General features: G+C 40.2%; 1 protein-coding gene across 1 annotated transcript in view; it reads left to right on the top strand.

Moving 5' to 3' along the window:
* The window catches only part of NRXN1 (neurexin 1), a 1,110,090-nt gene that overhangs the window by 542,937 nt on the left and 550,458 nt on the right, over nucleotides 1-16,695 (top strand).

Genomic DNA, 16,695 nt, shown 5'->3' with positions numbered 1-16,695 from the left:
TGCCTCTTGGCTTCACCCTATTGCTTTTGTTAGTGGGCATTACTATTTTATCTGTCCCCCTCTCTCTCTTCATCTCACTTTCAAATTCCCCCAAACAAGTGTTCTAATACAGTGATGAGTGGACCTTTCTAGAACACAAATTTATGGGCTTTTGCCTGCTGTTTTTGGTTAGACTCACTTCCTCAGGCCAAATAGCTATAAACACAGAACTAGATTTGCCCTGACATAAAACCTAAACTTAAAAAAAAAAAAAAAAAAAAATCCCTGGGAAGGAGGTCATGAGCTGGAAAACTCTGAGCTTCCTAGAAGGGATCTAGACAATGTGCTTATTCAGAAGAGCCCTGAGTGTCATACCAGAGATGATGATGAGGAGGGGATTAGGGGATTTTAAGCAGGAGAGTAGAATTCATTGTGCATTTTTACAGTCATTCCTTTAGCTTCAATGCAGAGGATGGGCACAGGCTGGGAGAAAGAGACTACTTTGAGGCAGTCATCAAGTACGGAACAGAGACCATCAGGCTCTGAGTATGTTAAAGTAAGATATGACTCTATTACTCTGTTTCCTACACAAGAACTGAAAGACAATTAGAGATATGAAGCTATTGTTTCTCTCCTGATGTCTCCATTATATTCCCAGGCTTTGCAGAAATCAGTCTTAATCTGGTCTCTTTACTTCAAGGCCTTTGCCTGTGTGTCAAAATCCTTGTGTCACTCCCACTCCCAGTGAAATATATCCCCCCGCAGGTTGTCTTGGACCTGCTCTCTGACCTTCGGTGTGGAAATTCCTCCTTCTGCTCCCCTATAAGCCTTGGACCAACTTACATGACAGAACAGAGTTTAAGTTCTTTATTCCCTACCAACAATTACATTTTCTTTTGTATTCCTCCACCCATTGTACTTGTTTTGGAGTCTCTTCTGCATGGGGCATAGGTTTTCTAATGTTTACATTTCTCTATGCCCTCTAAACCTGTTATTTGAAGTTTACCTTCCCACTATTAGAATCATTGGGACTCAGAGCTCAAAGTAATCTTGGAGACAAACTGCCCTGAGTCATCTCTTTTACTCAGGTTACTCAGGGGAGATGTGCCAGCACCGCCATATAGATAATGAGTGTTTCCAGATCTGGGCTTCTAATTCCCAGTTTTATACTCTTTACATTAGGGCAGGGAAGACAAGTTTTATTGCTTACAGCAACTCAGTTGACTGAAAGCAAAAGCTTGGAGCAACAGGCTGAGAAGAAAACTGAGAACTTTTATGGATTTATTAGAGAAGACACTTTATGTGGTTGGCCATAGAGCTAAGATGAAGACTGGTGGTGGTGTGTGGGTCACCTATTGTCTTCTTATTTCTGGTGCAACTTTAAGGGCCCCAACCCTTTCAATTTGAAGTTGCTTTAGGGCAGGTGATAGAGATGCTTAAAGCCCTAATGCTGATTTCTGCTCACCCCTGAAACTAGCTGAGCTCTGACAGCCACAGACTGTTGGCTTGTACGCTTGGAACAGCTGAGAGGAGGTCATGTTCCAGGAGAAATAGCCTTCCCAGTCCTCCCACAGGAAAACATAGGCTCCTGGAAATCTGAATCCAGTGCCCACACACCTTTCAGACAAGGTGCCCATTTACCATGTCCCAACAGGACAGTGATCAGACAAGATGAGCTCTTAAAGCTGTGACATTTATGCTATGGAGGAGAAAGTGCCTATAGGTTCTGAGGTGGGTTCTTAAGAGTGGGGTGCTGCACACAGGCCTCACCTAATTATAGCTAGGCCTTCAATGTTCATCCGTCTTCGGAATGCCTGAGATGAAGCAGGGATGTCTTCTTTGAAGTTGAGCTTCTTGGTCAAGAGTTCCCAGTGTCCGAGCCATCTGGGAAAGCAAGTTTGCCAACAAGCAAGCTTGACTCATGGAAGAAATATTTGAGTCTTCAGAGTTTTCATGCCCAATCTCTTTTTCTTTTTCTCTTTCTTTTCTTTCTTTCTTTTCTTTTCTTTTCTTTTTTTTCTTTCTTTTTTTTTTTTTTTTTTTTCTGAAAGTTGACTCAGAGGTCTATGGGGGTACAAAAAGCATAAACCCATTCAGACTAACTTCAGTGGAAAAAGGGGGAAGGGATGCAAAGTACATCATTCAAGGAACCCAAGGGCAAGAAAGAGGAAGTTTAAGGCTGGACCTCATGAGAGCCGCATTTGGGAAACATGTCAGCAACAAGTCAACATCTGCACTCTCTTGGTCTCTGCTGGGGCTGTGACTTGCTTTCACTTGGCTCCCCAAAAAGCCCTCATTGTTTTCCCTCTCTGCACACTGGCTTCCCCTGCTTTCATAGGCATTGGAAAAAGAACTCCTCACACCTGGCTTTTCACCCCTGATCAATTCAAATACTCAAGAGAGACTCACTTGAGTTTAGGAGTCCTAGTGTCAAATTCTTGGAAATTGATTGGAACATATGTCCTTCCTATGACCAGGATGAGGGTATGGTAGGAGGCGAGGTCATACTGTACAAATATGAATTCTCTGGATTTGTTTGAAGAAATATTTGGACAGACTGGGAGTATAAGTGGAGTCATCGAGGGCTCTGAAAGGTAATCTATAAGCTCCTAGACAAAAATCAAGGTGGTGTGTCTCTTGTTCTGGAGCAGGAGTTGAGGATGGGGGCTATAACCATCAAGATGGTAGAAAACCGGGCTTTACACAGCACCAAAATGTTCATATGACTAAATTCATAAATGAATTTTGGGTGGACAAAATTTTCCTGTGCATGGAGAGAGACTTTTGAGCTGGGTTCAGAGACTGCACATGAGATATGAAAGCCAGAAGCGTAAGTCAGGGGCTCACTGGATTTTGGGGAAACACAAGGGAATGAGAATGCTAGATTTTTATCCTCTGTGGAATTGGGAAGATTTAAACAGGCTCCTCTGGATCTATAAAGGATAGAGAGGCCGTGGTTGACTTGTGGGTAATATTACATTTGTTCGTTATAGATCGCAAAAGTAAATATCACTGTTACTTTCAGTGGTTGTTCCATTTAGTTAGGGTTTAATAATAATGCGGATCCAGCTCTCTTTTACTGCGGGCCGGAGGAAAACTAGTTTCTCCTTTTGATCCCGAACAATTCCTCTTGAGCCGTAGTTCAAATTCAGAATATACTGTATATACTATACAGAGTTAGATGGGCTTAGGGTATGCTCCCACTACTGTAGAGATGCTGCATATCCGTTTCTGCCATCCTTACTCTTGTAGGAAAGCAATTTTTAATGTCACTGGGCTGCTGCTGACCTGGTATTTTGACATACTGGAGAGTACTTTCAGTACTACTTTGGAACTGCATTAGGTCAATCAGGCTTTCTTGTTAATGCCACAGTAATATGGTTTTCTGTTTCTGCCCTTAAAAGGGGCCCTTTCTTGACCTTTGCAATTAATTATTGTGGTTTTTCTTGAGGATAAGTAAGAAGCAATATAGCATTGTAATTAAGGACACAGGCTTTGGGGTCAGACAGACTTAGGTGAAATAGCATCCCTACTATTTATTTTATGTGTGTCCTTAGGCAAGGTACATCACTGTTCTCTCAATCATCATGTACCCTTTGCTAAGCATTAGCTAAGAGGTTTACATAGATTATCTCTTTAATTTCCGTAACACACTGGTGAGGTTGCTGTGCTAAGCTCTGAGTTACAGGTGATAAAACTAAAGTAAGGTTTAGGGAGGTTGAACATCTCACCTAAAGAGTAATTATAGTGATACTAAATATTGAATAGTTATAATAATTATTGTAACCGGGATCCCTGGGTGGCGCAGCGGTTTGGCACCTGCCTTTGGCCCAGGGCACGATCCTGGAGACCCGGGATCGAATCCCACATCGGGCTCCCGGTGCATGGAGCCTGCTTCTCTCTCTGCCTATGTCTCTGCCTCTCTCTCTCTCTCTCTCTCTCTCTCTGACTATCGTAAATAAATAAAAAATAAAAATAAATAATTATTGTAACCACTTTTGAGGGCTTATCACATCCCATGCACTATTATAAATACTTTACACGTGAGATCTCAATTCTCACCACAGTGCCCAGGATCAGCCAAAGTGCTCCTTGAAGCTCAAAGGTTTATGGGGGAATTGGGGGTGGGGGGTAGGGGGACCTAGTAAGGGCCATCTGCATATGACAGGCATTGACAATATTTAGGCCACTTTTTCCAGGTTCTCTAGAGGTTGCTTATTAACATTCTCAGGCAGGCTGCATGAGGCTCCCCCACCGTTCCTGCCCACCCTCACTTCATCACACACACTACTTACATTTCCCACCATCAGTTCCCCTTGTAGCTCTGGGACTGTAAAAAGACTTCTCCAAGCACTTTAAGGTCCTGTACTAATTTACTAACATAGCAGAACTTTGCTATTTATAAAGTTTGACATCCACAGGATAATTTGTACTTTTGCTAGGACACAAGTTTGAATCATAGACGCAACAGGGCGATATGCAAAACCGAGTGTTTTTGTGAGAGAAACTATCTACTGGCCCGGCATTTGTCTTTGTTCTCTGTTTGGAGATATATAAACTGCCCTCATTAGTGCCATCAATTGTCATAATTAGTAACTTAATAAATAATGTCATTTATTGAGTACCTAAGTGTTAGACACTGTGTTAAGGGCTTAAAGTAAAATCATTAAATTAAATAAGCATGATGTTCAAATATAATCAAGCAACAATAGTATTTATTATTTACCTCAAGCCATCACTTCAAAATGAGGATCTGTACCATATACAGGCTTAGAGGAAATCTCTGGGCTCACTGTTAAGACAATTCTACAATCAGGGACACCTGGGTGGTTCAGCGGTTGAGCATCTGCCTTTGGCTCAGAGCATGACCCTGGAGTCCCGGGATCGAGTCCCACATTGGCTCCCTGCATGGAGCCTGCTTCTCCCTCTGCCTGTGTCTCTGCCTCTCTCGTAAATAAATAAATAAAATCTTTTTAAAAAGAGCAATTCTATATAATAATTTTATATTATAAAACATTTTTATTTATTTTTTTGCAGTCAGGAAGTCTGTCTTCATTTGTTTTTTTTTAAGATTTATATTTTAAAATATTTTGTTTATTTGAGAGAGAGTGAGCATGCACAAGCAGGGGGAGGATCAAAGGCAGAGAAGCCTAAGCAGACTCCCCAGTAAGCAGGGAGCCCCTTGTGGGGACTCAATCCCAGGACCCTGGGATCATGACCTGAGCCAAAACCAAACACTTAACCATCTGAGCCACCCCAGTACGCATATAAAACATAATGTTTACTTGAAATTTTTAAAGATGGCCAATCTAACTTATTAATCAGAGCTGAAAATTGGGGCTGTCACTTGCTTTTGTCAGTCATAGGCAGGACAAGGGGCGTGTTCAGCTCTGTCCCTTCCCATTGCTGTCTCCTCACAGCTTGTAGACTAGGGACATCATGCTCCTGACCTTTGGACTCCTGGCCTGGTGTAGCCCTTACTTCACCCCCATTAGCGTTGCTTGTCTGGGTTCATCCAGGGCCCCTCTTCCAGAACCTCCTGGCCTCAACCTCTGTGGAGTGGCCATATCTTCTTTTCCTTTCATGCAAGCTCTTACTCCCAGATCTATCCTGGCTCCATTGCCTGGCCTGTTCTTGTTGCACACGGGGTTTACATCTGTCCATGAGAAGTTTCCATGTTCCTTTGCCCCTTTCCCCTGGAGGTACAGCCTATTCCTACTGCTCTCATTTCTCTCCTGCTGCCACAGGCTGTTTAAAACTCTCCAGTCAGGGGATCCCTGGGTGGCTCAGCGGTTTGGCGCCTGCCTTTGGCCCAGGGCGTGATCCTGGAGTCCTGGGATCAAGTCCCACATCGGGCTCCCGGCATGGAGCCTGCTTCTCCCTCTGCCTGTGTCTCTGCCTCTCTCTCTCTCTCTCTGTCTCTGTGTGTCTATCATAAATAAATAAATCTTAAAAACAAACAAACAAACAAACAAACAAACAAAAAACTCTCCAGTCAGACATCAGTCCTGTTTACCCACCCCCCAGCTTTGGGAAACACAGATTCTCTAGGAGAGCTAAGAGCCTCCTCTCTACTGTGGGGGCTAGGATGTACCCCCTTTGTGGGAGGCAGTGGTGTAAACTTACTACCTAGAGCTCTCTCTCTTAAACATCTTTCTAAAATCTGACACCTTTTTATTTTTATTTTTTTTTTAATTTTCTTTATTTATTTATGATAGTCACACACACACACAGAGAGAGAGAGAGAGAGAGGCAGAGACACAGGCAGAGGGAGAAGCAGGCTCCATGCACCGGGAGCCCGACGTGGGATTCGATCCCGGGTCTCCGGGATCGCGCCCTGGGCCAAAGGCAGGCGCCAAACCGCTGCGCCACCCAGGGATCCCCAAATCTGACACCTTTTTAAATCATCATTATTCTTTTTTTAAGATTTTATTTATTTATTCATGAGAGACAGAGAGAGAGAGAGAGAGACAGGCAGAGGGAGAAGCAGGCTCCATGCAGGGAGCCCGACATGGGACTTGATCCCGGGTCTCCAGGATCACGCCCTTGGCTGAAGGCAGTGCTAAACGGCTGAGCCCCCCTGGGCTGCCCTGTAGAAGTATTTAAATATTACTCTGTATGTTTACCAACACGTAAGAAGTAATTTCTTCTGAATATCTAGAGTGAAACTATACTACTTTTTTTAAAATCTTGGGTTGAAATGTTACGTAATAGAAAAAAAATTGCTCTTCCATATAAAACTTCAGACTTGTACATAACTACATTGTGCAGTGCTGAAAAATTTCACTTGTGGTTATTACAGGAGAACTGGATATTTCTACTTTGATTTTCCCCATGTTCTTCCCACCCATATGCTTGCATAGAACCTATCGGTTCTGTCTCCTTAGCCTCTGAAGTCTTTCTTAAGCACTATAGCCAACAATTTTAATCGTGTGTTCTTAATATGTATCCTATAGGCCATTTACATTTATAGGTACTTAAAACAGGCCCAAGCAAATTAAATACTTGTTTGGGTGATTGGACATTGGCCTATCAATCACTCTTTAGCTGGTACCTGTCAGCTATTTGCAATCCATTCTGTTATTAAAGTCCCAGAATTTTCCTAGCATTTAGGGAAGGTTGTTCATACCTCTCTGTCCCCTTTTTGATCATTGCTGTTAAGTATTTAAATTTCTCCTTAAGAATAATTTAAATATTGGAAAAACAAAGTATTCTGGGACATGTACTAGGGAATTATTTAATTCCAGTGGGATTTGATTGCCTACTTGAGAACATTCCATCTTTCAGGCACAGGAGAAATCTCTTCTTTTTTTTTTTTAATATTTTATTTATTTATTCATGAGAGACCCAGAGAGAGAGGCAGAGACATAGGGAGAAGCAGGCTCCCTGCAAGGAGCCCGATGAGGAACTCGATCCCGAGCCCCAGGATCACACCCTGAGCCGAAGGCAGACACTCAACCTGCTGAGCCACTCAGGAGTCCCCAAAATCCCTTTTTTGAAAAAAAATATAGAAAAGTTCAGATACTTAAGGAAGAAAATAAGTTTTATATGACTCTATAAAGCTTACATATTTTAGGAGACTTTGGCAATGTCCAAAAAGATTTTTTTTTTTTTTTGGTGTATGTTGTATCATTTTTCATTCCCTCTTGCTATCCAAAAAATGACTAGTGGCTTTATTCTCCTTTATTCTGTATATCTTACTTGAGAACAGGTGCCATTTTTTTTTCTGACCTGCATTAAACAGGCCACTATGGGGAAGAGCTGTTCTTCTAAATTTACCCTGTAGAGCACTAGATCTTCCCCACCCAAAATAAATGTTCCTTTATTTTGAAATAGGAAAAGAAAATTTCTTTGAGTTAAGGAAAGTTATTTTGAAAAAGAAAGAAAGCCAAATTGCTATACAGAACTACCCAAAACTTTAGGAAAGATAAGATTTGCATAGGTCTTCTTGCTGGTCCCTTAGTTATAAGTCTCTGTTAATTTCAGGAATAGTCATTTCTAAACTCCTCCACCTATTCTATTCCTGTCACTGAGCTGGTTTTTAGCAAAAAGAGGAGGCAATGGAGTGTAGTGGAAGAAGAGGTAGCCTGGGAGTTAGAGGTTTGGGTACCAGTTTAATTCTCCTCATCGCATTGAATTGCCTTGGGCAGTTGACTTACCTTTTCAGAAGAGTGGTTTGCTTACCTGCATGTGGGGTTAATAGTAACTTCCTGCCTGTTGTGAAGAATTGGTATGAAGATCAAAATGGAATAGGAGGTGGCAAAGCCCCCAAACTGAGGTTCTATGCATGCTTAAGGTGTAACGTTATTTTTGTGATGGAGAACCTCTGCAAGCCATGTGTAGTCCCAGAGAGTGTCACACACTGAGTGAAAAATGAAACACGAAATGGTGACAGGGCTGTCTGGTGCTAAAGGATGTCTAAGGTATCCACCCTGACTGTCAATCGGATAAGGAACGAGGAAAAATAATGATAATATCTGAACTGTGTTTTCACCTAAAGGCACATTTACAAAGCCATGAGACAAAGTTAGCTTGGCATGAATTTATATGCCCGAACTTGTACCCCATCTGCCATGGTGTCACTGGCATAGAGTAGGTTTAAAAGAAGATGGATTGCTACACACACCTCCATAGCAATTTCATTTTATTATTTCCCATTTAGCATGCCCACCAGCTTTCCCTCACAGTCTGTTGGCCAAACACACAAACAGAATCTGTCTTCATGTTGTAAGTTTTATAATCCTACTTTAAAAAAAAAAATTCTTTTTTTGGGAAAGTTTATTTTGAAAATATCAGATAGAAACAAAAATTTCACAATGTTGAAAGCATTATGTGTCATATTTATAAACATAATGTCAGTATTAACTCTTAAGGCTCGCTCCAGGAAAACATTAAAGTCTGAGTATAAACTTTATCAGAGCCCTCCCCACCTGTTCATATGCAAGTATTAGGTTAGGCTATCGAGGAATGCAGGTGTCCTACTTAATCTCTTTGTAGGAGGCAATTGAAAAATAGCTGCCATATCCAAAAATCAAATTGGGGAGTCATAAGAATTCTACCCACTGGTCAGAATTTTGATACCTAATATTTATGTGGAAACAAATTGATTTTGTCCTCATGAGATTACTCAGTTAAGCATGCAGCTGAGTCTCCCATTGTCCTGGGCATCTGTGTTAGTTTGCATGGACTCCTGCTAACATTTATCACCCTTACTTTCCTCCACTGGCCGAAATACTCTAAAACATTCCTGTGTTTGGTAGTAGTGGAACTATCCCAATTGGCCACTGGCCACTTGGAGTCTATAGACCAGAGCATGGTAGGTGAAAATCATCATTGTTTCAGGGGCCCTCTCCTTGGAATCAGATCCTGCCATTTTCTGGCATCGTAGCTTTGAGCCACAGTCTTTTCATCTGCGACATGTCTCCAAGATAACTGTTATTCTTTTTGTAGCTCAACAGACAAAAATCAAATGAAATTGTATATGCCCAAGTGTTCACTAAAGTTGAGAATACTGCACCAACACCAGTCATTGTTGTACCATAAAATCAATGCTCTCTTTTCTGGTTTTGACCATGGCGATGCTTGGCACGGATTGCCAAGAACTCAAAACTGTGAGGAGGCTCTCTCTCACCCAGACAGGGCTCTGTACGGTTAAATTCAGTTGTCTCCGTGGTTTTTTTGTGAAATTGGAAGTCTTTCTAGCAAAAGCAATAATGTGGAAGCCTGATGTATGATCAGGAATACTTGTGGCTGGTGAGGAGCTAAGAGATGGTAGCAGCAGACCAGAAAGACTCTACTCCTAGGAGTCCTTGAGTGGTGAACCAAGGACTGCATAGAGTGAGACATCTGAAAACTAGTTAATGCAGATAGGGATTAACAGATTTACCAGTATAGAGCATTAGGAGTCCTTAAAGTCAGCTTGGCACTGTTCTATGGCCACAAACAGTAAGTGCCTGCCTTTCTGTGATGACAACAGGATGACAGAAGAGAAGAGTCTGGAGAAATAGTGTAAAATGTCCACAGTGTGAAGTGCACCTATGCAGGCCACATGAATTATATCATTTTTTTTTTGTTTTTTTTATGGAGCAACATAGAGAATGACAGAGTGGCCAGAGACAGAACCTTCTCCCTCTCCCTCTGCCTGCTGCTCTGCCTACCTGTGTTGTCTCTTTCTATCTGTGTCAAATAAATAAAATCTAAAAAAAAAAAAAAAAAAGAAAAAGAAAAAAATTCTCTTAATGAGTTGGATGGCTTCACTTCTATGTTCAAGAAAGGAGTCAGTAGAAGAAAAATTCCCCCAAATTAACTTCATTATTAGGTGGAGGGAATGAGAGACAAATATGACTGCTATACTCATAAAACCTTCACTGTGTCTTTATTATTCAAGGGACTATTTAGTGAGTGCAACACACCAATCCATTCATTCATCCAGTTATTCAGTGATTACTAAGTGAAAATGAGAATATATAGATGCTTAGCTCATGATCACTTTTCATGGAATTTATTAAACAATGGAAAGATTAGATATTCGCATAGAAAACTGGGACAAAATATGGTAATTGTCAGAAAGGAGGTTCAAAATGTTACAAACATCTGAATACTGCTGAGCCTCTGGCTTTGTTTAGAAGATGGAGGGAAGTACTGGCGTGATCAGAACACAGAGGAGAGACTGATACTTTGAGGATAGAAGGTGGCAGGGACACCAGGTAACAGGCGCTGTCATGAAAGGTATACAAGGAGAAAGGTAGACAAGAACTGGAAAGAAAAATTAAAACAGAGGGACAAATGTTTGAAGTATCAGCAAAGCTGAGTCATCAGTTCTTGGCAATAATTTAAATTGTGTGAGATACAGAATACAGTTTAAAAATGATTTTAAAATTCCAATTTGGGTAGCAGGCAGTTGAGAAATGTGATTGCTGTAGAACAAGGAGGTTTAGAAGTAGTTTCATAGTGCAGGGGAGAGATGATGGCTTGATTTTAGGCTGAGCTTGGAAAGCCAGGGTAAGCCTAAAGATACTGGTTTATGGGTATTTACTACAAAAGTAAAATGAGGTTGTTTTAGGACTAAACCTAAAGGTCCTTTAGTCCTAAAGGAACTAAAACATTTTAGTCCTCTAAAGGGACTAAACCTTTAGTCCTAAAGAAACTGCCAGGAAGACTAAGATATAGTGAAGTTAAGGGATAACTAATAAACCGTTGAGTATCTTCCCTGAAAAGAGTTTCTGAAATTGACCTTTTTTTTTTTTTTTTTTTTCAAGAGACCTATGAAGGATACAGATCTTGTATCTCAGAACAAAACATCTACTTGAATTGCCAACTTTGATTTCAGTATTGAACATTTGGTGTCCTCTGATTTTAGATGTGGTTTTGGATGGTGCTTGTTCAATCCCATGTGTGATTTGTTATAAAAGTTTCCACTTGTTTACTCTTAAGCCTAGATATATTAGGTATTAATGACTCCCCATGCTTTTACTTTGAGTAATTTAACAAAATTTAAGTAGTGAGAGGAAATAGTGGCTTCAGCTTTCTCCCTAGAAAAAAACATAAAGCAAATAAATGAGTGTTCCCTGGGGATTAAAGATGATTTTTCTTCAAACAGGGCACACCTATTAAAAAAAAAAAAAGAGGTCTAGATTTAATTTGTCTCCCAAGGAAAAGCCTATATTAAGGTATATGGTCAAGATCTGACCTGTGGATGTTTATTTGTGGATGTGCAACATAAGATTAAAATTAAAAATAATGATACAAATTTGGAGGCAGAATTCAGTTGTTCCCTGGGGTAAAGGAAAGCACTTTTTCTGCAGAATAACTCTCAGAAATTAGCCCAGTCTGATTGCAGTTTTTCTACCAGCCTGTCAATAACAAACATTGAAAATTAGACTTGTGTCCCAATTTGCTGTCCAAGGTCCAATCCTGCCAAAGCAAAGCTTCCAGGATCGTACTTTCTCCAGTTCAGCCAGTAGGAAAGAAAAGCAGAGAGTATTATTTCAGCTTTTTTCCCCCCAAATGCCACTTATAAGAGATTGTGAGAGCTTTCTTAAGTTTCCCAAGAGTTTTAGCCATCCAAATCTACAAAGCACTTATTCTTTTTAATGTATGCTCTTTTTAATTAAAATGAAAGTGAGATGTTTAAGAAGCACCAAAAAAAAAAAAAATACATATGAATAAACAGGAAAGCTGAGTCAAAGAGCTAATTATACCTTGACACTTGCATTCTGCTGCTGTAAGGCAGAACTGGGAGTCCTTGCTCTAATTGCCTTATGCTCTCTCTTTTAACAAAAGAGGAAAAGTCTTACACCAGTTCATTTACCTGCTTTTGGTTGATGGCTTCCAAGCTGCACATTCCAGCCTCAGCATCTCTTCCCTAAGACCCTGATTCATAGCATCTGATCCCTATGGATCACTCCTGCCCAAATCCACATGTTTAGTCTTGAATGCAGTTCCCTATCTTCTGTCCAAATTATCGCTGCTTCAAATTCTGTTGTCTCCTAGCCTGCATGATTTACATTTTTGGATTCCTTATTGTCTTTTTTTTTAACAATAGTCATAAATTCTATTGTGTTTCTCAATAGACTTTGACTTTACTTATCCAACATCATTTATCATGGCCCCTTTTGGAAACTCCTGCCTGCTGGCCAAGTCTGGCATTTTACACTTTTTTGAATGCTGTGTTTATTTTATCTGTGCTTTTCTCTAGGCCTGGCACTACATTTATGCTATTAGAGAGTAGAGTACCCTATACTTTATTCTGGTCTAAACACTTCCATGATGCTCCATGTTACAACCAAAGTCCATACAATCCTTCTATTTTTCTGATTTTATAAGGCACATTTAGCTTGAATCTTTGGATTCAAGAGAATCAAATATCGGGCTTCATAGAATTCTTGTGTTTCCTAATCTGTTTATATCAAATTAAAAGATACTTATCAAGTCATTGTCCTCTTTTTGTTAGCAAGTTCAGCACTTTTGGGTCTGTAACTAAATATGTCAAAGGAGCCTCTTGAACTTCTAGCGCAGCTCAAGGCATACGTCAAGCATACAAATGACTGTAAACTAAATAAAATAAAATAAAATAAGACATAAGTTTGACATTTTGTCATTGTATTTATACCAGAAACATGGAAACAACCTAGAGTTCTCATTCTTCTGTATCTCTCACTATAATCAACATAGAATGAAGTACACTGTAGATGTGCAGTCTTTACCAAACATACCAACACAGTCACACACAGTAGCCATTGTGTGTTGAGTGGATGCTCAATACCCACCACTTCCTTACCTTTTCTGAAATCCTCACAACCTTGAGAGGTAGGCATTTCACATATGAAGAACCCATTTCACATATGAAGAATCTGACTTTTTAAAAGATTTTGTCTATTTATTCATGAAAGATACAGAGAGAGAGGCAGAGACACAGGCAGAGGGAAAGGCGGGCTCCCCGGGGAGAGCCCGATGTGGGACTTGAGCCTGGGACTCCGGGATCATCCCATGAGTCAAAGGCCGATACTCAACCCCTGAGCCACCTGGCTGTTCCAGAAGAATCTGGCTCTTGAAGAAGTTATATAACTTAATGAATCTGCACTAAGATAACAAGTTAAGTGGCAGAGCCAAGGCTTATAGCCAAATACAAGGAAAAAGCCTATGTGCTAGTTCCTACTCATTACTGCACAACTACTGGAGTGTGGATACCTGTGTTGTCACCTCAGATCAGTCCACAAGTAACACCCTGGAGAGAGAGAGAGAGAGAGAGAATAAAATATATTTATATATTTTTTACTAGTGCTAAAAATGAGGGTATATTGAGATTTTTTAAGGAAATAATTTCCAAATGTTCGAGATTGTCTGGGTTTATGCATGTTCTCAGCATCTTCTGCTAAAAGTGCCCCAGTTCCTTCATTGCCTTGTCAATTGCATACATGGCCTACTTAAAGGATATGAGTAAAAATCAACCCTTTATCAGCTTGAAGAATGGGTAACAGGCTGGCTTCAAGTCTGTAGGAACCTGTCCCTTATTAGATGTCCATCCTGGCTTTTGTTCATACACAGGGTCATTAAAAAGTGTATCCTGCTTCCCATGCCCAGGATTTTGCCTGCAAGATCCCATTAGTGCTAATGGGTCATTTTAACTTCCATCACCTTGAGGATCAAAAGGAGAAGCTGCATCTTTGATGAAGTGCTAATGCTACGTGGGGCTCAGGCCACTTAAGGGTTTCCTTTATTCTCTTCATAGGGCAATGCACCAGGGGACTTTAGACCACTATCTACTATATGAAGAGTTTATAAAGACAGTATTAAGTGGTGGTGCTAAGTGCAGCTTCAGTAATGAAGATGAGAATGCATTCCCTACTTATAAATCCAATCTCATCCACCTTAGTATATGATTGAGGCTTGTATCCTACACTACTTGAATCAATATGTTCTGCTCTTTAATAACACAAGGGAGAGATTACTACTTCTTTTCAGTAATCTCAAAAAAGTTGTTCAGGCACATATGTTTGCCAAGAGGAAAAAAATAGGATTGTGGCAGGAAGCGGGGAAAGGAAGTAAGTGCATTTTAGAATTAGCTCTCTCGCCATGTGTTGCCTTAGCATTCTTTCTCTCTTGATTCTTTTCTACTGTGACCTCAATCCATCAGGTGGCTGACAATGTGTATTGAGTGCGCACTGGGCTCATAGCCCATTATGAGGCACTGTGGGAGAAGGGGAAACAGAGAGATCCAGTCTGTCTCTTGCAGGAGATTGCAATTGGAAAGAGGAAGGATAGCTAGCAAATGCATAGTGTCCCATACATAATTTTTCGTGTAAGTTCTACCTCTGAAAAGCCCAAAGCAGTGCTGAGAATTCTTCATTTACCTCCCTTCTGTTTTCTAAACTCCATTCATTAGGCCTAGAGGAGAGCTGAAGTTTTCTAACGAATTTAGCTCAACAAATCAATGTAGGGAGTATCTCCTTGCATTGATATGTGGCATGTAACAGTGTAGATCTCTGCCCAGAATCTCAGATGTGCAAGAAAGGTATCTCTCTATTTTTCTATAACTCACCATGGTTTCCAGTTTGGGTTCTGATTCTTTGAGTTAGTGAAAATGTAATCTCAGGCAATTTTAGTTCCCTTATTTCCCTGAGATTGTGTCTAAATTATTTGGGGTAGGGGGACTTCACTGTATGAATCTTTTGGGAGATAAAGATTACATAGAAGCTGGTCTCGAATATTCTATATTCATAGCTCAGGTGCTCACTGAATTGCCAGCATCTTCATTCTCGTGTCCATGACCCATTAAGGTCATTCTTTTTCTGTTTATTTCTATGAAACTCTGGGAATTGTTGTGTTGCTCCCACACCACAGTTAGAATATGGGAAGTTCTGTGAGGCTGCCTAAGTTCCTAGCATGTCTAAATCTACTAGGCAGTCATCTTTTCTCAAGGATTTCACTGTTGCCTCTGGGTTCTCTTGAGGAAGTGCACACAAATCGATACCATTCTCTAAACTTATCTAAAGCTTTGACCTCCACCAGGGCTCAGCCCTTAAATTAGAGCACTATGTCCTCTTTTTGGTATTCTTCAATGACTATGTTCACATTTCTTTTCCTCCAGTTTTCTCTCCTGCCTTGCCTACATGACAGTCAGGGAAGCTTTATTCTTCTCATGTAATTGCCTATATATTCTCTCTTTCACTCCTTTTAAGAGTCTTGGCTTTTAAGACTTACACGTAGAAAGATAACTTGCTATCTTTTGTTTCTGATTATTATCCTTTCTCTGAGATAACTAAAACACAATGATTTTAAATTTAAGTGAAAGGAAAGACCATGGAGATAAATGAAATATGGTAGAAAAAATAAGATTTTTCAAAAATAGTATCCCATTTCAGATGAAAACCATGCTAATTCTTTAATATTAAGAATATGGCAAGTAGTCAAAAGATGTTTTGTTTTATTTAAAATGAAGGGGAAGTAAATACATTCCATACAAATCCTACAGAATCAGTGACATCTAAATGTAATACTTAGAGCTTTAGTTAATATATCAAGGACCTAAGTCCTCAGCTTCTAGGGCTAGGTGACTTTAAGCAAGTCCAATTTACTCCTCAGTGCAATTCAGGACTGCTATATCTGTAGTTTGAGTTCAGCCTACTTACAATCTAGTTTGTTAGCTTATTACTGTTTCACAGATGCTGACAGAAGACACAAACTTTCTGGGTCAGAGACCAAGGACTTTATTACTCATGACTCAACAAACAGCATGAGCATTCACCTGGGTATCAGTTCTCCTTTATCCCAGGCCCCATGAAGACAACACAGAGGGACCCAGAACCACTAGGAATGTAGGAGTTTCATGTTGCATCGGGGAGAAGGCATCAGGTGGCATGAAAGTTAGGAGGGTTAATGTCATAGAGAAAATTCAACTGACAATGAAAAGTTGGAAAAGTAAATGGTTCAATTGAGTATGTTAGCAGAACTTTTAAATAGGAACATATTTTATGGAATGTTGGCGTCACCCTCCATATCTTCTTCATTGATTAAATGTTTATTAAAGTCAGTGAGTTATATCTTTTCAGTGTCCTATAAATATGGCTGATAATTTTGATAGGAAACAAAACATAGTCAAACATGGATTGCAATTTCTCTTTTTAAGTAGTGGCCCATAAAGTTGGGAAATTTCAAACCTAGAGGCATGAAATGACAAAGCAGAGCAAAGTGTTCCATTAGAAACTACAATAAGGG

Source organism: Canis lupus, chromosome 10 (assembly GCF_011100685.1).
Source record: "Canis lupus familiaris isolate Mischka breed German Shepherd chromosome 10, alternate assembly UU_Cfam_GSD_1.0, whole genome shotgun sequence".
Classification (NCBI taxonomy): Eukaryota; Metazoa; Chordata; class Mammalia; order Carnivora; family Canidae; genus Canis; species Canis lupus.
Note: the sequence above shows the minus strand (reverse complement) of the source record. Positions and strands in the feature narration are given on the sequence as shown.